This window comes from Heteronotia binoei, chromosome 8 (genome assembly GCF_032191835.1).
Source record: "Heteronotia binoei isolate CCM8104 ecotype False Entrance Well chromosome 8, APGP_CSIRO_Hbin_v1, whole genome shotgun sequence".
NCBI lineage: Eukaryota > Metazoa > Chordata > Lepidosauria > Squamata > Gekkonidae > Heteronotia > Heteronotia binoei.
Window position 1 is genome coordinate 78,973,406 of NC_083230.1, and position 21,766 is coordinate 78,995,171.

General features: G+C 42.3%; 1 protein-coding gene across 5 annotated transcripts in view; it reads left to right on the forward strand.

Moving 5' to 3' along the window:
- Positions 1 to 21,766, forward strand: part of TCF20 (transcription factor 20) — a 350,226-nt gene that overhangs the window by 168,610 nt on the left and 159,850 nt on the right. For 4 of the 5 annotated variants that reach the window (XM_060245336.1, XM_060245341.1, XM_060245342.1 and 1 more), the window contains one exon: positions 31 to 100. The exons of the other annotated variant lie outside the window; for it this stretch is intronic. The gene's annotated coding sequence lies outside the window, so the exon portion shown is untranslated. The remainder of the gene's footprint in view (positions 1 to 30; positions 101 to 21,766) is intronic. 5 annotated transcript variants of the gene reach the window in all.

Consider the following 21,766-nt stretch of genomic DNA (forward strand, 5'->3'; position numbering starts at 1 on the left):
GACCCTAACAGATTTCCTTCATATCTTCAGGGAGTTCCTGTCACAAACTCCAGGATTTCCCTTCTTTATGCCTCACCAAGAAGAACTCCATGACAGCCAGGTAAATTACTTTGCAGATGTTTCCCCCCTTTATTCCCACCACTGTCCCAGTGATTGGTTGCAAAACTAGACCATAGTCAAGCCACTCAGGCACTGTAGTCAGCCTCTATTGCACCCTTCTAGTTTCAAGGAGAGGCAGATGACTGAATTCAGTTATATTTGAGCTTCATTTGTTTTGTCCAAACCATTTATTAATTGGGCAGTCATACAGAAAAATATATACATTACTTTTTAAAAAGAAGATTAGAGCTAACATATGAAGCTGCCTTATACTGAATCAGACCCTCAGTCCATCAAAGTGAATATTGTCTATTCATACTGGCAGCGGCTCTCCAGGGTCTCAAGCTGAGGTTTTTCATGCCTACTTGCCTGGACCCTTTTTAGTTGGAGATGCCAGGGATTGAACCTTGGACCTTCTGCTTACCAAGCAGATGCTCTACCACTGAGTCACCGTCCCTCCCCCAAGGTTTCCCTCTAACAAGAAGGTTTCCCCCACTTTCCCAGTAATTTTTAAACATTTGGCAATTAAATGCCTGGCTTTCCTGGATGAGAATTGTTAGGTTAGAATGCTGGATTATTCCACTGCCATATGGAGGGAGTGCAGAAACTTTTAGCTTGCAACAGCATCAAACTCATTCAGAGTGAGCCAAAAATGCAATGTGAAGAGTCAGCAAAGGGGCTGTAGCAGACTTACTGTGAATACAGGTATAAAAGCCTCTCAGTGGGAAATCTACATTAGTCTAAACTTGTCTCATTGCCAGATAGCCTCTCTCATTTCCCCACTCCCCCTTGTGTATTTTTTCACTGGCTTGTAATTGCATTCCTTTGAGAGGGCACAGGGTAGGAACTGAGTTTGCTTTTGTTGTTTTGCTAGACCAGAGGAGAAGAAGACTGATCTGACTCAGGAGAGGACCAGTGCACTTGATGGTGGAGAAGGATGGGAATAGTGGGAGGGGGAAGCGGAAATAGAGAGTGGCAGGTGATTGCCAGCTTCAAAGAAATGACAGCAACAGCAGCTTCTGTTGCATACTCCACTGCAGGTATTAAGCTAAGCATTGGGATATGTAAAAGGTTATAAAGGTTGGTGAAAAGACATGGGCAAAGGCAGGCTGCTGACTGAGGGCTATTGCATGCTTTTGAATTAGGTTCCAGTGCTTTCTGTAACATGTAATGTTTGGACATTGCAAAATACTATTCATTCATATATCTGGTTTCTAATGACTGCTTTCCAAAATATAATATTTTACAATCACTCAGAGTTTTGCTAGTGCTGGACTCGGGGCTTGTTTTGTAGAAAAAGCCCAGCAGGGACTCATTTGCGTATTAGGCCACACCTCTTGACACCAAGTCAGCCAGAACTGTGTTCCTGTCATTCCTTCTCAGAAAAAGCCCTGGCTCCTCGACTGAATGGAGTGTTCTGAGGAAACAAGGACTTTTTGGGCTTAATGAGGGCTCCTGCTTGTTGTATCCCAAGTGAATAATTGCCAGCATATCATGTATTGGACATGAAAAGCCAAGGATGCAATTTGCACAGTGAGATTAAGAACCAGTTGTCAGGTTTTCCATTGTATTGGATGGGTCTCTGACTTGATGGGCTGTGTAATGAATATTGTTAAAATGCTTTCTTCGAAGTTTAAATCACACAAGCCACAGAATTTCTTGCCAAATAATTCCAAGTTTTTGGCAAACCTGAATTTTCTGTCTGTGATATGCACAGTTCTGGCCTCAGAATGTGGGTTTTCCTTAAATCTGGATAGGGTCAGTTGGCTGCAGAAGTAAGATAAAAAATACTTTGGCCCCAGTCACCAGCTAGAGGAAGATAACCCACTTCCCCTCTCTCCTTAGAAGAACACTAGCAAGAAGATGATCAACGTCTCCCCCAGCCATTGGCCAAAGAAGCAATGGTTGCTTTTCCTCCCCTGCAGTATCAGTGACTGCAGTCACAGAGGTGTGAGGAAAAGACTCCTTGGCTCCAGCCAGAGGAAGAAGGGCTGCTGGAAAGGGCAGGCCTTCCCTCCTTGCAAAAATGATAGCAAAAGAGAAGACCTTGTTTTAATTTATTGTAAAATTTGCGTAAGCCTTATAGTGGATATAAATCAAATGGCTATGTAGTTCTACAACACCCAATTCTGAAAAATGTATGCTGTACACTTTGGGTTGGCTCCAAAGACCAGCCGCTGGCACTGTTCTGGAAAAGCTCCTACACAGCATCTTTAAATTTAGTATGACTTTTTTGCCTAATCCTCTTAATACATGATGAGTGGAAGGCACCTTCTGCATTTGGACAAGCATCTTTTGGTAAGCCTTTTAAGTATAGTTAAAGATAGAGAGCCACTATGTTTAGTTTTTATGCTTTGTGAACAATAATGCTGGGCATATGTAATTTTTGTTGAAGCTTTCACATATGTCAAGCTCAGCACCAAGCACTGAAGGTTATTTAAATTGTAGAAACTGGAAAATCTGGTTTTTACCCACTGTGGTCATTGTAACTCCAGTTTCCACATATCATTTTCTGCTCTACCTTTTGTAGTCTTTATGAAAAAAAAATCCTGGTCCCCTGAATCTTTTTATGGTTTGTCATTGGGTCCTGGAAAGAATTTTAGTTTTGCCTGCAGTAAATAGTTAAATCATTGGCAAAACTGGTTGGGTAGTCCTGGTCAGGTGCTAAACTGATTTTAAATGAAACCCTGTTTCTCTTTGCAGATGAATATGCTTTGTTCAGTGTTTGGGGGACTTTATTTGATCTGGTGGTCTGATTGGGGAAAATAGTAGTTAACCACTATGACTTTTAGTTTTACTTCTTTCAAGTTTTCCTCAAGGACTATCGGCCTCCCCCTCCTTTCTTCTTTTCCTGTTAATAATCTCCCAATGCCCAGAAGCAAGCCTTCTGAAAATACATGTATAAGGAAGAAAATCTAGGGAGTGTAATTAATATTCCTAGAATGTAACATCAGCAGCATGCACACACTGAGTAGAATATTAGAGCTATTAACGATGAGCTTCTATGCAATATCTAGGTTGAGAATTCAGTGTGATTAATCTGCCTCTAAGCAGCAGCCTCTGTGCTGTAGGAATGCTGTAGCACATCCAGAATCAATTTTTTTTTTTAAAAAATTACTTTTCGGCACCAACCAAAACAGCCACTTTGTGTAAAAATAAATACATTCATTTGTCTTTGTGCAGTCTTATTTTATTTGTAGACCTGTCCTGTAATATTTTGCTCAAGAATAACAAGGGTTACCCAGTTACCCTGGCCATATTCCAAGTTGAGTAATTGTATTTCAGGTCAATTTCTAAAGTATCCTTGCTCTAGTTTCTCTTGGAGTGATTTTTTTCTCCTTTATTTATTTATTTGATTTATATCCAACCCTCCCAGCCGAAGCAGGCTCAGGGCGGCTTATAGTGGATATATAGGCAATACAGAATGTTTGCTGAATTACCCCATTGGCAATAGCTGGCTCTGTTATTACTGTTTTGCCGGGCAAGCTTCAGGGAGAAAGACAACTATGGAGAGAAGGAGAGAGAGAGAGAGAGAGAGAGAGAGAGGATGTTCCTAGATTTAAAGAAAATTAATACACAGTTGGATATTGTGACTCTGCATGCATGAGAATCTGGGATGGAAAGGGTTAAGAGCATTCTCTCACTCAGGTACACTTGGCAGTTGGCCCCAGCCCCTCATTGGTTAAATGCTGAGCAACTTTGGCAGTTGCTTGTCTTCTGTTTCATATTATGAGATATCATGATGTGAGATGGCTAGGCTGGGCAATATGTGATGACATAGTAATCTGAGTGCTGTTGAGTTGTCTGTTTATAGAATGTTTTTATTGTATTTTATTGTTTTATCATATGTTGTACTCTGCCCTGAGCCCTACGGGGAATGGGCGGAATAGAAATATACTAAAATAAAAAATAAAATAAATTATTGGAACCTCTTTTCTTCTCTGTCTTATCTGGGCTTGGAGCTGCAGCACATTAACCTTTTTGAAGTTAATCTGTTCACAATAAGCTAAATGTACCTACATGAATGTCATGTGCTTCTATTTTTGTAAGTAAAATTTCTTTCGCTTGTTAGCTCTAGAGTCAGATCATCTTTGTAATTTGTTTGAACAGCATTTTCCCCTTAACTGGGAACATGTAGAATTGAGGATGCTGCATAAAGCTTCTATGCTTCCAAGTCAAATGATTTTTAAAAAACGTTTATCCCAATAAATCAGCCTGTGGTATTTTGCTGTCTACCTTGTGACCTGCTCAGGATTACCACCTTTCTATGATGCAGAAAGATGCTATGTATTAGATATCATTGCGTGCAACGTATTACTTTCCTCTCTCCTCCATCATTGGTTCTTCCTTCTCCTGACCTCTTCCATAGGTCCTGGATAGCCCAATCCTGTGGTCTTGTTAAGTTCACTGCTGCTGGGCTGGCCTTATAGTAATGTAGTAGTCAAAACCCTGTATATTCCCAACAGCAAACTAGACAACACAAGAACTGCAGAAAGAATGAGCTAATGAAGCATTCCCATAGCATCCATAGCAACATTGCCACCACACACCATGACAGTGACTCTTCATAGGCAGTTGTCAGTGCATTCTTCACAGCACATATAAGTTAGTGTCTATGTGAAAGAAACAAGCATTTCTGCTAGGGAGTGAGCCAAATGCATAAGTAATATTAGAAGTTACAACAGCAAGTTCACAGCAGATAGCAAACACATAGCAAGCACCATGATTTGCTGGTAGCCAAGTGGGAAACAATGGTGCTATGGGGAGAGGGGTTTGAGTCTTGCCCTGGGAGATGGTGAAGTGATTGTCATAAGCAAGCCCATCTTTGGGCTGATGCCGCCCAACTCCAACATGAATCCATTCTCATAGACCAGGATTAAGAAGGCTTTATATGAGGTTCTGAATTGCAGTAGAGGAACTCGCTTTCCCTCCAAAAGTATGGGGCAAGGAACATATGAAGTGGAACTGCTGATTCCCAGTGAAGAATTAGAATCTGTGTGTGGCACTACAGACTTGTGTACAAGAGAAAACCTACCAGGAATTTCTTTTGTACATGTTCTGCTGCGGTGAGTGGAAGCTGCAAAGAATTGTGGAAATAGATTGCAGCTTCTGATCCCTGGCAAGGAAGACCAATGTCATATAGCAGGGGTGACCAACGGTAGCTCTCCAGATGTTTTTGTATTGACCATGCTGGCTGGGGCTGATGGGAGTTGTAGGCGAAAAAACATCTGGAGAGCTACCGTTGGCCACCCCTGTAATATAGGGTACTCATGAATGAATGCCATATATGGAATGCTGCATTATGTTGCTTTATGTGCCTAACCGTTATCACATGAAAAGCTGTTTATGTCCAGGGGTTCACCAAATGGGAGGGAGGGAGAGAGAGAGAGAAAAGATTTGTATAACGCAGAAGAAATAGTTATGTCATGAGCAATGTTCCCTCTAAGCTGTGGAGTCTTGTGAGCAAAATTGCTACTTTGTGAGCTACTGGCATTAAACTTGTGAGCTACTGATGGTAAAGTTGTGAGCTACTGCATGAATTAGTTTACTCTAGGGCCTATAGATGAGATGGTGGGATAGTGTTACTGATGTAACAAACACGAATTTGAGCAGACTTCGGAGGATGGTGGAAGACTGGAGGGCCTGGCGTGAGTTTGTCCATGGTGTCGCAAAGAGTCGGAATCGACTGTGCTACTGAACAACAACAAATGGCCATTTTTCCTGAGCTGAGACAAAAATGTGTGAGCTGGAGGCTAAAAAATCGTGAGCTAGCTCACACTAATTCAGCTTAGAGGGAACATTGGTCATGAGTCAGTCAGGACTCATTAATAGCAAGGACTTCACAGAGAAAAGGGCTTTTCAGGAGAAGAGGAGCCCCATGTAGCCAGCTCTGAGTCAGTAGAAGCAAGTAGGAAAATGAGCTGCTGGCTTGTCAGGATTCACAGCCAATAGAGGCTAAGAACAGAACTATGGGAGAGACAGCAAAGTGCGCACCTTCTAGCCCAATGCCAACGGCTTGCTGATTACAAAACTTTTGCCTTGCCTTACTTCTGGAACCCTAACCTCTGGACTGAACAACTCTGCCTGGCTTGACTTGCACCTAATACTCCATGCCGCTAGTCAGTACAAGTTATTACTTCCAGCTCACTAAACTCTGATGTGCCAGTGTATTAATTGGGGCTATTTTGTTCTGGTTAGGCTGAGAATGTATGGCTATTGTGACAAGGAGGGCTTAGAAAAATATATGCAATTGGGTGCCAAAGGTGCAGGGGGCAGTGGAAACAGCAAGTGGCGAATCCCAACAGTGTCCCAGGCCTCAGTGTTGTTGCCCAAGTTTTAGGCATGTTTGTCAGGGCCAGCTTGCACAGTCTTCCTGACCTTGACCCACCAATGCCTTGGAAGGGAGAGAGGGAAGAAGAGTAGGCAGCTTCCCGTTCTGCTGCTGGTAAACCCCTTATGTGCCCAGCTTGCGAGGTGGTAGTGGCTGTTTCTTGTGTGGCAGTTTGTGCAGCACATGGTTCCAGTGGCTTGGAGGGCATGTTCAGGGCATGGTGGCTTGGCTGGTGGGGGGTGCATCTACATGTGTGCATAGTGTGGTGGGGAGATGCATCTAGCTAGTGAATGGCCTAGATTACTGAAAATATGTGGGTCAGCCCTGAGATAAAGTCAGATAGGGAACCAGCCTGGAGCAGAAGATGTCCAACGGTATGTAGTTAGCAGATATCAGGCAGTAGGAAGTATGTGTCTGATAGAAATGGCCTGGTTTCAAAGCAGCAGGATGAAAATCGGGGTCTCCAGATTCAGGAGAGCATCTTGAAATACAGAAGGTGCTCCAAATAAACTCAAAGCTTTACTGAGTGTTTAAAATGTGCAAGTGAAATTAAGCTGTTCACAGTAAGTTAAAAGTACTTACATAAATATGTCAAATAACATGTGCTTCTATTTTTAAGTACAATTTCTTTCTTTTGTTACTGTTGGAGTCAGATCATCTTTGTAATTTGTTTGAACAGCATTTTCCCATTAACCAGGAAACATGGAGAATTGGAGATACTGCGCAAAGTCAAATGATTTTCTTTACATTTAACCCAATAGTTTAGAAGGTGAAAATAGCACATGAAGGCAGCCAATCAGAGCAGTTCTTCATCATGATACAAAAGGCTGACAAAATAAGGATCGGTCATCCCCCAAAAGAACTGCAGCTTCCATGAGGCAGTACAAAAGAAGAAACAGTCTTTCCAAAAAGAATTACAACTCCCATGAGGCAGTACAAGAATGCTCATGCACAAAATGATCCCTGATATTGTTGACTTTCCTTTTAGTTTTCAGTTTGGGTAATGTGTCACGGGCTGGATGCGGGCAATAGCAGAGTGCAAGTCCAGTCTGAGTTCAAACCAGAGAGTTCAAACCAAAACCAAGTCAGAATGCCAAGTCAGAGGGTGGAAAATGAGGTCGTCTGGAGCTGGGAGTGAGAAAGCCAAAGAGTACAAGCAAGGGTGCAAGAGCAAGGTAAACACGAGTCATGCCAAAAGCAACTTGTTGCTTCTATGGAGAGCACAGCCTTGAGCAGGGGGCTAAATGGGCCTCCAGCGATGCCCCAATAAGCAAGCGGGGAAGTGTTAGTATATGTGCAGGCATCAGACCACTGCTGACAGCACAAGATCTAAATGACAGTAGATGATCTGGCTGGCAGGGGCAGTTGGCATACTGCCAGATTGCATCAGCCAGGCTGAGGTGAGCATGACTCAGCACAAACCTGATTGGTCCATCACCTGGAAGAATTGTATAAATGTACAGAAGTACTTCACTACTTGTGGAGGTTGGATGGTGAATTGTAAGCGGAGCACTTTGACAGTTTGTATCATAATTGCGAATAAATTGTATATAGCTAGTTTAAACACAGCTGTGTACAGAACTGGATTTATTGGCGTCTTCAGAGCTCTTACTCAATAAATGCGGAAGACCAACAGGAAGCTCCCATTAAAACTCAGGACTCCGTGACCACCTTCCTTGTAGACATGCTTCCCTTCACTGGGCCACTAAGTCTCAGCGGGGTCATTCTACTGCCAGGTCAGGTACAGGGAATGCTGGTGGCAAGCTGTCAACCTCAGCAGCTCCAGAGGGGCCAGCCACAGGCTCAGTTGCTAGCTCGGGCGAGGGTCCTGCTTGGCCGTCATCATCACCCATGACATAATGCATTCAACTAATAGTGTATTAGCCCAACAACAAGCCCTTAGATGCATCTCCCTTAGTAGCTTAAAAGTTATAAAAAACACTTTAAAAAAATGTAACTCTCCCTTAGTAGCTTAAAAGTTATAAAAAACACTTTAAAAATGTAACTCACTGTTTTCTAAACATGTCTCTTGTTTTGGCTGTTTTATGGTACATTAGTATTTATGATACATTTGTTCGCGAAGCCAAGCCGAGAGAGAGAGAGAGTTTGGTATATTAGTATTTATTTGTTTATATAATTTATTTGTTTATATAATAGTAGCTGTGTTGCAAACTTTGCTTTTTGGGGGTGAGAGGCTATAAACATGGGGCATGATACAACCAAAGTTGAACTTCTCAAATTAGAGTCCATTGGTTTGACCTGATTGACCCATTTCAAAACAGAATTTGAAAAAGCTGGGGGGAAATATGTGCAGTGATCCTTTCTTTTATTAACAACCTGCTTGAAAGATAACATCTACCCTCAAACAAGAGCAGACTGTCTGTTGATCCTAGGCTTCAGCTTTGATCCACAATCTGCTTTAGATTTGGCTGTACTCCCAGAGATTTATACAGAGATACCCCTGGGCTCAAAGACAATTCCATACCTATGGTATTGCAGATACTAAATGCAGCTCAAATTTCTTCTTGTGCTGAGCTGTAGATAACCATGGCAGATACTTTAAAGAGCACTTGCACAGCAGTTGATTGTACAGCCCTTGAGAACTTTTTGTAAGTGAGGGGGGAATGAGGCTGTGGGGTATTCTTGTGATAAGCAAGTGTTACTATCTGAAACTATTATAAAGGGAAACTTTTCCTCATTGATCCTACCCAGCTCACAGGTGATAAACACACATTTCTCTGGACACAGAAAGCTTCCCCCAGGACAACAGTAGTCAACTGATAACTTAAGTCCACCAGCATATAAAAAAAGGGCTTGCAAAGAGGTTGTTTTGTGCCTCTTGCCTATCTTTGCTTGGCCTTCATACTATGTGGTTCTGTGATACGGTACTCCTTCCAGTTCCACTTTCCTTTCAGCCCATCACTGTTCTTGTCTATGTTTTTGTGCTTGGGGAAGAGGTGATGGAAGCAAGCACTGAACCAGCAAGCAAAGTTAATAATACTCTGAGTCCTCCCACCAAGGACCAGTGTTTAGTCTAAGATAAATTTGCTGTGTTTGCTGAAATAGACTGAGTGCTGGCATGAAAGCCACTTTCAGTGCATTTCTGGCAGAATAAATAGCCATGGTTTCACCAGGGATGTGGAGAAGCATCTGATCCTAGCCAAGTAATAACATATGTTGGGTTATAAGGACATCAAGGATGACAAGAGCCAGTCTGTCTCTGTGAGAGTCAGCTTCTAATGTATTCCAAATTGATAGAATAGTTTCTGTGAAATGTCCTGAAATGACTGGATATGGACCAGGTGGGTAGCAAAGCTCTCATCAAGCAAATGGACAAGGGGTGGGGTGGCAGCAAGCAAGGGTAGTTTCTCTGATTTCATATTCAAGAATGGCTGGAGATTCAGGTGTCTCCCCAAAGTTGGCAAGTCACTGTGTGCTGGAGGATTTTGTAGAGGAAGATGTGAATTCAGTTCCTACATTCACTAGAGACTACTGGGTTGAAAACAAACAGATGGCCCTGAGAAGTGGATGAGTGAAAGGACACAATGGCTTAGAGCAGGGGTGGCCAACGGTGACTCTGCAGATGTTTTTTGCCTACAACTCCCATCAGCCCCAGCCAGCATGGCCAATGGCTGGGGCTGATGGGAGTTGTAGGCAAAAACATCTGGAGAGCTACCGTTGGCCACCCCTGGCTTAGAGCATATCATTCTCTGTAATGCTTCTGGGACAGAGTCTTCTAAGCCACTGTCCTAGCTCTAATATCACTGGTATTAATATCACCAGATTTGTGCTGGGAAAGTGCCAGTGTAAGTATTTTCTTTCTGGATGTAGGATTCCTTCCTTTCAGTTTTATAAAACTTTATCCCTTACCTTTTGCAACAAACATTTTTTCCCTTCGTGTTTGCTGGAAACACATACTAAGGCAGTATGTGTAAAGGAGCAAAGGAGAGAAACAGAAGGAGATTTGAGCAGAAGTTATGAGAGATCTTCTGAAAGCTACCTTTTGAGCCACTGTGGCATTGATAGCTTAACTAATTCCATTTTTTGAGACATGAGCAGTCCAGGAAGCCAGTTTAGAGGCAGGCACAATACAATATATAATTTGTGCAAATTATGCAGTTTTTGATTAATAAATCAATCAGATTTGATTAGCCAAAATTATATTCAGCAGAAGTTGCACTCTATCACAGATAGCACTCGTACTAGGGCAGACTCTACACTAATTGCAAAAGGGGTGCTTAGTGTTACAGTGAAAGGGAAGCTGTGATGTTCATGAAATATTGGCAGGTAGTCTGAAAGGAAGAAAGCTGGGAGTGGAACCCTTGGAGAGTCAAGGAGTATGAACTGGAAAAAGTCACTCATCTAAGCAGCTGTTTGAAAACCTTTCTAAACACCCTTTAGAGCAGGGGTTTAAAACTCATTTGTTATGAGGGCCAAATCTGACATAAATGAGACCTTGTTGGGCCGAGCCATGTCAGGTTGGGCCGGGCCACGTGTGTACCTATTTATGATTAGGTAGCAGAGATATACATTTTTTTAAAAAAAAAATCCTTAAAATGTGCTTAAAAGGTTTGCACTCTTGCAATATTTTGTTTATTTAACAGTTTCTGTTAACTGACACCTCTTGCTCTGAATTATTGCATCAAAATTTGGGGACAATGTGCTGTAGCAATCTTGAGTATGCTGTTCACATGTTGTTCAGGTGTGTGTCTGTAAGTTGCAAACCTACTTTTTATTACAGAAATCTCATGGTCAATGCTTTGAGCCTAAGACCCAGGGAAAAACATGAAATGGCTGGGTACTGTGAGCTTTTGTACGTAAGTTGCTTCATGTGCTGGTCAGCCAATGGAGAAAATAGAGGCTTTGCTTTGTAGCTCCTGTGTGATTGCACAAGCCTGGCAAAACAAGCTGTGACACAGAAGAAGCAGATGACAGTGAGATGCTTGGGGGCCTAATAGGAGCTCTTTGGGAGCTTGATTCAGCCCTCAAATTGCATGTTTGATGCCTCCGGGTTAGAGAATCAAAAAATGTTGTTCACTCTAAAAGTATGCACTAGGGTTGCCAAGTCTAACTCATAAAATATCTGGGGACTTTGGGAGTGGTGCCAGGAGACTTTCACATTCCCTAAAATAAATAAATAAAAATACAGCAGTCTTCATTTCCTCATCTCCCACAGTTTTGTGATATTACTGGGGTGATTTACTCGCAGAGTTGTTAAATGTAACCATCTGAGGTATATTCAACCAAGTTCTTCAGACTAACACAGGAAAAACAAAGGTTCTAGTTTACTCTTTACTCTCTGTTTACTGTCCAAATGACTTCTGAAAGGAATATAAAACAAACCATAATATAAAACCAGTTTGTTGTGTTGATTTCCCTTCCTTTCTAGCAATTAATTGGGAGCAGCCATGTTGTTCTGCCGGCTTGCCCCACCCCCATTCAGCCTCAGACCTACAGATTTAAAGGCACACACACCTTCTGGCATTCTGAAGTGGAAAGGCACATGGTGGCTGTTGGGGTGGAGCTTCCCCTTGCTGGCCAGCTGACTGGGGGCAGGAAGGAGCCTGCAAAACCGGGGGATCCCCCACTAGGACCTGGGGTTTTTGAAACCTAGTATGCTCTTTTTTGTTTTACTGTGTTCGTTTGTTATTCATTTATGTTGCCACAAGGTTTTAGTGGGAAATATATTTCTGCTTATAATATTTCCAGTCCAGTTTAAATGAAATGTTCCAAGATTGTATCCCTCAATAAAGGAACCCGCTCTTGCCGATTTTTAGGAATATGCAAAAAAAAAATCTTTTTTTGCGATTAATCTTTCTTGTATAGTGGGCAGAGGCAGACATTGGGCAACCCCAGAAAGCAGGCAGCATTAGACAGCAGGCTCAGAGCAGTGCTTTCTGGTTCCTTGGATTCTGGTTCCTTGGATTCACAAATACAATAATCTTTGCATGCTATGCAGGTCTGAAACAGACTTAAAGAAACAGGCAGAGTTACAAAGGGAGATGTCTTGCACCTGAAAAAGGGCAAGAAATAATAGGTACAGAGACTTAGATTTGACATCCCAGGTAGAAAGGTAGCCTTGGTAGAGAAGGCACAGAGACTTGCCAAGGGTCTCCAAGGTTATTGAGCTGCTTACAGGCACTTTTGGAATTTTGAGAAAGGGGAGTGGGTGCCACCACTAAATGCTTGACATGGGGTGTTGTCAGTCCTAAAATGGCTGTTGTGGATGTGCATCCAGTCACAACATGTTGGGAGTTTCAAACCAAGCACCCTGCCAAAGTGGAGACAGCCTCCCTGCAGAGGCAAAAGTGAGGAATGCTTCCTGGGCTCTTTTGAAGCATCTCCTGCACTGAGAAGGCGGAGAAAAACTGGAATTGGCTCTTGAGGAAAAGACCGTGATTCATTTCCTGTGTGGTCGCATGGAGAGGTATACAAGCCAAGAGATAAGAGGAAGTTGAGGAAGCATGGCTATGATATGCCTGCCTGGGATGAGCTCAGCACCTTGTAGGTTAATCAGCTGGTATGGAGCCACATGAAAGTCTCTTAATTTTTTTTTTTTTTGCTCCAATCTAGTCCCTTTGGATTTTATTGCCAAAACCTGAAAAGCAAGTAAGTGTCAGGAAATACATCAGCAGGTGCCATGGTACTTTGGGGATTTCTGGTTCAGAAGGCATGAGTGCTTAATAGAAAAGAAACAAAGGAATAAAATGCTTTGTAACGTGTAAGGTAACTTTAAGTGTGACATACAGAGACAGATTTTTACTATTAATGCATGTACACTCATGAACACACAAGAATATAGTATTTTTTAGTATTTGTATGTGCTGCAAGCTGCATTGACAGTGGACAAAGATAAAATACAGAACTGACAGACAAATACACTAGCGTGAACATGAAAGGGGTTGGAGGATAGGGGAAACCTCACAGACTAGCTAAACATAGCAATTCTTTCATACACACTGGGAAAAATAGCAAATAAATCACACTTCTTCATAAAGGTATATCATACAATAGCTGTGCAATTTGCACAATGCCAGGAAGAATTAGAAAATGTTCAGTCTTCTAGAGAACAGAACTAACTCAAAGAGATACTAGTTCAGGAAAAATGCTGGGGCTGCTCCTTATACAAAAATATATTTTTTAAAATCTCTCAAAACTACTGATGACTTCTGTAAACATGATAGAAAGACCCCTAAAGAAAAATCTAGTCTATTGCAAAATCTGTTTTAATTCACTAGCTTGAAAAGTTCATGTTAATTTCCATTTTTTTACACTTTATCTTCTACTGCTTGTTGCTTGAAGTCACTAACAAGACTGAGAGGTACCAGAATAATACACATTAACTAATATTTGTTAATAGCAGTGATGTGTCTATTCATTTTCACTGTGATAAAACTAATGGAAGGGATATTTTTGTTCTGATTCATGGTTAGTGAATGAAAGGATGCATATCCCCAATTCAAAGTTGATCTTGATTGTAAAGGGGATGTGGAAGGCCTTCAGCCTGGAACACATACTTACTTGCCCATAGGGTTGTTTACTTGTGCTCCCAGGGTTGATGTGCCGTGGGGACTTGTTCTTACCTTTCTAGTTTCAAGCAGAACCCCAAGATAGGTCCTTAGTTTTGTGGTCAAAACTAAGGGTTTATAATTTTATTTTACCCCATAGCCCTGTATGATGATTTACATGATTTTGTGTTTGTTTGTTTGCAAATGAAGTTTTGTTCCTAGGGAAAAAATGTATCCTTGAAGTTACAATGCAATGCCATGCAAAGATTTCACAAGATAATTTCCTTGCTTGACTGCCCAATTATTAGTATAATTGGAAATGACTGGCATCCTGTGTCCTTTTCAGATAACATTCATATCTTGGTATTGTCACTTGTCATAGTACCTCGTGTATGTCATGATGTACTGTCACATTATGTCGCACATCTTCATGCACAGTCACATCTATGTGGATGCTCTGTGACAGATCACTTCCATCTTTGTTTTCTGCATGTGCTCCTTTTGCACAGTGGCCTTACACCCCAAGCCCAATTACTTGAACTTATGAATAATATGAGGTTATTTATATCTCCCTGCCCCTGGTGAAAATTGTTGAAAGAAATGAATGGCACGACACTGATAGAAGCGGAAAATATCCTCTTTTGCCATTTTGTGGAAATGTTCAGCCTTCTGCAGTGCATCAATAGCTACAGGCTGTGAGTCCCCCAAACAGTTGTCAAGATCTCTATGGCTGAAAATCTAGGCCAGCAGTGATGTGAATGTATTCTTGGCAGGAATGCTCAGTGGAAGGTTAGGTAGGATCTTCTGGTAAAGAGATTAGTTGTGAAAGAAACCCTTCTGCAACATTTCTATCTTTTGGAATAGAGAAGGCTTTTCTTTCCTTGAAGGAACCGGAACAGGACGAAAACAAGTCAGACTCCTATCTTGTTCAACAAATTATTTCTTATATAATGCTGAGAGAAAAAAACCATCCATCTTTTTTTTTCCCATAGTAGATATAAGCGTGCCAGCCGAATTTATTTCCATGACCTTCCAACGCCAAAAGTTTTCTGTTTAGTATCATCACCCATTCTTTTATCCACACAAAGCAGACTGCTTCATTATATAGTTCTAAATCTGGTAATTGGAATCCTCCTCTCTCTTTTGCATCTGTTAAAATTTTCATTTTGATCCTTGGTTTCTTCCCAGCCCACACAAATTCTTAGATCTTCCTCTGCCATCTGTTAAACTGTTTGCTGACCTTCACAATCAGAATAGTTTGAAATAAATACATTATTCTTGGTAAAATGTTCATTTTAATTGCAGCTATTCTTCCCAGCAATGACAAATTAAGTTTATTCCATTTTATCATGTCTTCATCCATTTTACGCCATAGCTTCTCATAATTATTTTTAAACAAATCAATATTCTTCATTGTTATCTCCACACCCAAATATTTTACCTTCGAGGTAACTTCACAACCTGTTAGCTTTTGTAACTCTTTTTGTTTATTTACTTGCATATTCTTACATAATTTTTTAATTTTTCTTTATTTATATAAAATCCCGCCAGTTCTCCATATTCTTGTATTTTAGCTAACAGCAAGGGTGTTACTTGAGTGGGATTTTCATTTATAAACTTTATATCATCTGCAAATGCTCTATATTTATAAGTAAATCCTTTTATTTTTAATCCTTCTATTTCTTTGTCTTCTTGAATTTGCATCAGCAAAATTTCAAGTGTCATTATAAACAACAGTGGAGAGAGCAGAAACCCTTGTCTTGTACCTTTACTAATTATCATATCTTCTGTAAGGTTTGCATTTATACATAGCCTTGCACGTTGTTCAGTATATATTGCTTTTATCATCCTTATAAAGTCTTCTCCCAACTCCATTTTCTCCATAACTGCAAACATAAAGTCCCAGTTTAGATTATCAAATGCTTTCTCTGCATCCGCAAAGAATAATGCTACTTCCTTTTCTGGATGTCTTTCATAATATTCTACAATATTTACAACAATCCTAATATTGTCTCTTATCTGTCTTTTGGTGAGAAACCCCACTTGATCTTCCTTTATAAAGTTTATCAAATATTGCTTAAGTCGTTCTGCCAGTATTCTTGTGTATATTTTATAGTCATTACTCAATAATGAAATCGGTCTATAATTTTTTACTTTCGTCACATCTCTATTTTCTTTTGGAATTAACGAAACCACTGCTTCCTTCCATGTATTTGTTATTTTACCCTTTAATCTTATCATGTTTGTAAATTTTTGGAGTTTCGGCATTAATTCCTCTTTAAAGGTTTTAAAGAACTTAGCTGTATATCCATCTGGCCCAGGTGCCTTTCCAATTTTCATTGCATTGATCGCAGCTTCAACCTCTATTCTTTCAATTGGCTCATTCAAAACTTTTTTCATATTTTCTGTTAAGGGTGCTATTTTAATATTTTGTAAATACAGTTCCATCTTTTCTTTCTTTATTTTAACACCCTTAAATAGTTTAGCATAATATTTTAAAAAATCTCTTTTTATTCCTTCTTGGTCTACCATCTCACTTCCATCAGCCACAATCTTACTAGTAATTTTACTTTCTCTTTTTTTTTCCAATTGCCAGGCAAGGTACTTTCCAGGTTTATTTGCTCCCTCAAAAGACTTTTGCTGTAATTTTTTCAAATTCCATTCCAGTTTTTTATTTAACAAATGTCTCATTTGTGTTTGCAATATTGTAATCTTCCTCATAATTTTCTTTTTCCCTGCCCTTTTTCTTAATTCACCTTCTTTTTTCTTTATTTCATTTTGAATGTCCAACATCTGTTTATCTTTTGCCCTCTTATCTTTATTGTTCAATGTTATCAATATTCCTCTTCATTACTGCTTTATAGGCATCCCACACCATCTGGAGAGCCAGTCTGGTGTAGTGGTTAAGTGTGTGGACTCTTATCTGGGAGAACCGGGTTTGATTCCCCACTCCTCCACTTGCACCTGCTGGAATGGCCTTGGGTCAGCCATAGCCCTGGCAGAGGTTGTCCTTGAAAGGGCAGCTGCTGTAAGAGCTCTCTTAGCCCCACCCACCTCACAGGGTGTCTGTTGTGGGGGAGGAAGGTAAAGGAGATTGTGAGCCGCTCTGAGACTCTTCGGAGTGGAGGGTGGGATATAAATCCAATATCTTCATCTTCTTCTTCTTCTACCGCTTCATGGTGGACATTTCTTGGCAGTATGTCCCAAGGAAGTCAGCAGCTCTATAATGAAGGTATATTGGCTCTGATTAGGTGTTTTCACCCATACTTCCTGGATCAAAATTGGAAGGCATACATACATTTGCAATATTCAGTTTGTATGCATCTGTAATTGACACAGGGCCAGTTTCAAGGAGGCCACAAAAATAATATTTTCTCTGTGTCATTTGATCTCATATTGAAAAAATCCTTTTTTGGTCCTATATCAACTTGTTTACTGCCTTTTGACTGTAACAGGAGTCTGTATGCACTTTAAATTGTTTGACCTCTGAGGAAGGCCCAATTGGGCTGAAATGTGTTAGGTCATAAGTGTTTCGTCTTGTGCAGATGTCACTTTTATTATGTTATGAGGCTTGAGTTAGGCAGGCCTTTGTATGTTTATAAATGCTTCTGCAGTAAATACATGTATTTTTACTTATCATTATTAAGGGTTGCCAATCCCCAGGTGGAGGCAGGGGATCCCGCAGTTTGAAGACCCTCCCCCCGCTTCAGGGTTGTCAGAAAGCAGGGGGAGAGGAGGGAAATGTCTGCTGGGAACTCTATGGGCGTTTTCGCACTGACCTTAATCGGCAGCGACGCCCCTCTTCACGCAGGATCTGCGCAGATTTCGCACCAATTGCTGCGGAGCACCCGGAAGAGCCGGAAAGTCCCGCGGCTTTTGCGGCGCAAATGGAAACTGGTTTTTGGCGGTTTCCATTTGCGCCGCAAAAGCCGCGGGACTTTCCGGCTCTTCCGGGTGCTCCACGGCAATTGGTGCGAAATCCACGCAGATCCTGCGCGGTTAAGAGGGTTGTCGCTGCCGATTAAGGTCAGTGCGAAAACGCCCTATTATTCCCTATGGAGATTTATTCCCATAGAAAATCATGGATAATTGATCTGCGGGTATCTGGGGCTCTGGGGGGACTGTTTTTTGGGGTAGAGGCACCAAATTTTCAGTATAGCATCTAGTGCCTCTCCCCAAAATACCCCCCAAGTTTCAAAAAGATTGGACCAGGGGGTCCAGTTCTATGAGTCCCAGAAGAAGGTGCTCCTATCCTTCATTATTTTCTATGGAAGGAAGGAATTGAAAAGGTGTGCCGTCCCTTTAAATGTGATGGCCAGAACTCCCTTTGGAGTTCAATTATGCTTGTCACAGCCTTGATCTTGGCTCCACCCCAATGTCTCCTGGCTCCACCCCCAAGGTCCCCAGATATTTCTTGAATTGGACTTGGCAACCCTATCATTATTCTATATTTATGTTCTTAATTATTGGCCCCTTACTTGTTTTCAAACTTACCTTTTAAGTTCTTGATTCCATTTTGTTGGGTTAAGTCCCCCCCCCCCTTTCTTCACAAGCCCTACAGGGCCAGGTCACTGCTCCCTGCCCCATCCCCATCTTGCAGAAAGTCCCTGTGCCCCTATTTTTTCTCACTAGTGGCTCCTTCTAGGTCATTGCTGATTTGCTCGAGATGTCCTAGTCCTTAGCCAGCCAATGCCCACACACCTTTCTGGATGCCATGTTTGGCCACCTCCAGGAACATGTCCACTTCTCCATGAGACTAAACTTGCACCAATCAGGGCCAGGGTGGCAGTTGGTGGCTTCCCCAGTGTGGTCAGAGCAGTGCACTGCGCCCACAGCCCCCTGAGAGGATGTGCAGGTCTACCAAAACCACCACCACTTCTACAGTTTGAACCTCTAGGCCTCCTGTGACCACTAGACATCTTCACAAATCTTGTGGCGAGGTTTCCAGGAACTGTGTATGATGCCCAAATATTTGTGGCATCTGACCTGAATCACCTCTTGGCCAGAGGATAGGGGCTGTCTCTTTGGTGAGTGTGGTGCCTTGGCTTGAGTGGGGGTGCATGGGGTGACCTCTGTGATGGCAACTTCACTTTACCCGCAGAAGACCCTGGATATCCCCTGCTGCGGTATCAGATAACACCTTATCCTTAGGATCAACCTCTGGACTGTGCAACATACAACTAGGTTCAACTAGCAGGCATGGTAATTGAGCATGCATTTGGCCAGCTGACAGTGCACTCCTGCTGCCTCCACCACATTGTGGGACTTAGGGCAATGCAGCCCATGGTAGTGTTAAAGCTGTTCTCTCTTTGTGCCATGTTCCACAACATGGCTCTGTAGGTCCATAGCTATGATGGGGCCTCTTGGGGCCCTACCCCCTGACTTGCCACAAAGGCTCCCTGATTTCCTGGACCCCCTTCCCCACTGCTGCAAGCAGCAGGCCAGTTGGCAAGTGCATGGGCAGGCTGCTCCTTACCCCATCTTTGCGGCTGCAGTGAGCACTTGGCCAGCTCTTGCTCCCTTGCTGAGCACCACTCTGCCACCAGCAGGAGTTTTTCAGATGGTGAGTCAGACATCAGGAGGAGGAGGAAGTGACCAAGCAGGAGGTTGTGACCTGGCAGCTGCACACCCGAGATGCGCCGAGGAGGGGAGGAGCGAGCAAGCAAGTGCTGCAGACAGGGAGGAGCAGCAGCCCTACCCAGAGGAGGGGGCGCTGGTGAGTGAGCCCAGCCTGCTGCTGCTTCCATGGATGTGCTGGGGCTAAGCCTTCTATGGCTGCTGCCAACCTCCCAAAGCATCCCCATGCTGAGCTCTGCAGATGCCAGGTGAGGCTGCGGCTTGTGGGACTGACTTCTCACACCTCATTGGAGTGTCTGCATAGGAATGACTACAGTTGTTTTTTGTGTGACATCAGAGCACGTCTGGAGCCTTTTTTTCAGCCCCACCATTTTCCTCATTCCCTCCCCCCCTGATGATTTCCTGGTTACAGTCTTGTGGCCTTGCAGCAGCGCCTCTCACCAGTCCTTCTGGGGAGTGATGTCGAGGACCATGGTTGGGGGTGTATGTGGAGGAGTCACTTTCCTCATGGGCCTCTCACATCAGGACCTCAGGGGACATTTGTAGAGGGAGCATGTGTGGCAATATATCTGGGAGAGGCAACAACCTGAGGGAGGAGGCAGCCTCAAGGTGCTGCTAGCAGATACTAGTTGGAGTAGTAAGAAAGAAGAAAGAAGACTTTCCTTTCTTCTTTGGGATTTCCATGTTTCAACAGACGTGTGATCCTTAGACTGCTGTTTATGTAGGAAAAAACAGCACAGTGCCCATCTCTCTCAAGGTAAGTGAATTGGGACTGTTAGGTTTGGGTCCAGCAGCACTTTAGAGACCAACAAAGTTTTCAGCATATAAGGTTTCAAGAATCAAAGCTTCTTTTGTCAGATACGCTTTGATTCTCAAATGTTTATACCCTGAAAATCTTGTTGGTCTCTGAAACAGGTGTGTTGAACTCATTTGTTGTGAGGGCTGAATCTGACATAAATGAGACCTTGCCGGGCCAGGTCATGTGTGTCCTAAAATGTAATGCCAGGTAGCAGAGATACAAACTTTATAAAGGACACAGGCAAACACAAAGGTTTTTTTTTTTTTTTAAAACAACCCTTAAAATGTGCTTAAAAGGTTAGAACTCTTGCAGTATTTTGTTTATTTAACAGTTTCTGTTAACTGACACCTCTTGCTCTGAAAATCTAGGGACAATGTTTGTGCTGTAGCAATCTTGAGTATGCTGTTCACATGTTGTTCAGGTGTGTGTCTGTAAGCTGCAAACCTGCTTTTGATTACAGAAATCTCACACTCAATGCTTTGAGTCTAAGACCCAGGGAAAACATGAAATGACTGGGTACTGTGAGCTTTTGTACATAAGTTGCTTCATGTGCTGGTCAGCCAATGGAGAAAACGGAGGTTTTGCTCTGTAGCTCCTTGCGATTGCGCAAACCTGGAGCAAGCTGTGATGCGGAAGGAAGCGAGAGAGAGAGAAGGAAGCAGATGACAGTGAGATGCTCAGGGGCCTAATAGGCACCTTCTGGGGCCTAATTTGACCCTCGGGCTGCATGTTTGACACTGCTGCTCTAAGTGCTACTGGACTTGAATCTAAATGTTCTGCTTCAGATGAACACAACTGCCCTCTGAAACTGACTTAGGCCTAATTCCTAGATTCATTTTTGACATGGTATAGCTTCCACAAGGTGGCTATATCATTTTAGTTTACTGTTAGCCAGCAGAAAAAGGCCAACAGGAACTTATTTGCATATTAGGCTACACCCCTGGTGTCACCATTGTTCCCCACAGGGCTTTTTTGTAGAAGAAAAAGCCCAGGAACTTATTAGCATATTAAGGTAAGGTAAGGTAAATTTATTTTTGTATCCCACCCTCCCCCGCCAAAGGCAGGCTCAGGGCGGCTCACAGACATGGGACAACCATGATTCAATAAATACAATCAAGACAAAAGCAGATTAAAATACAATTAAGTTACCGTTATGACTTAGTTAAAATAGGTAAAACAGCTGTTATAAATTAAAATTAATAGTTAAGGTGCTACAGTTCACAGTCGTATATAAGATGGCTAGGTGGCTACAAGTCGATTTAGCCGGGTTCTATCTTAAAAGCAAGCTGAAAGAGGATGGTTTTGCAAGCCCTGCGGAACTGATTCAGGTCCCGCAGGGCTCGCACCATCTCTGGAAGTTAATTCCACCATCGGGGGGCCATTGCTGAAAAGGCTTGCTCCCTCGTTGTTTTCAATCTAGCCTCTCTTGGCCCAGGGACTTTTAAAAGGTTT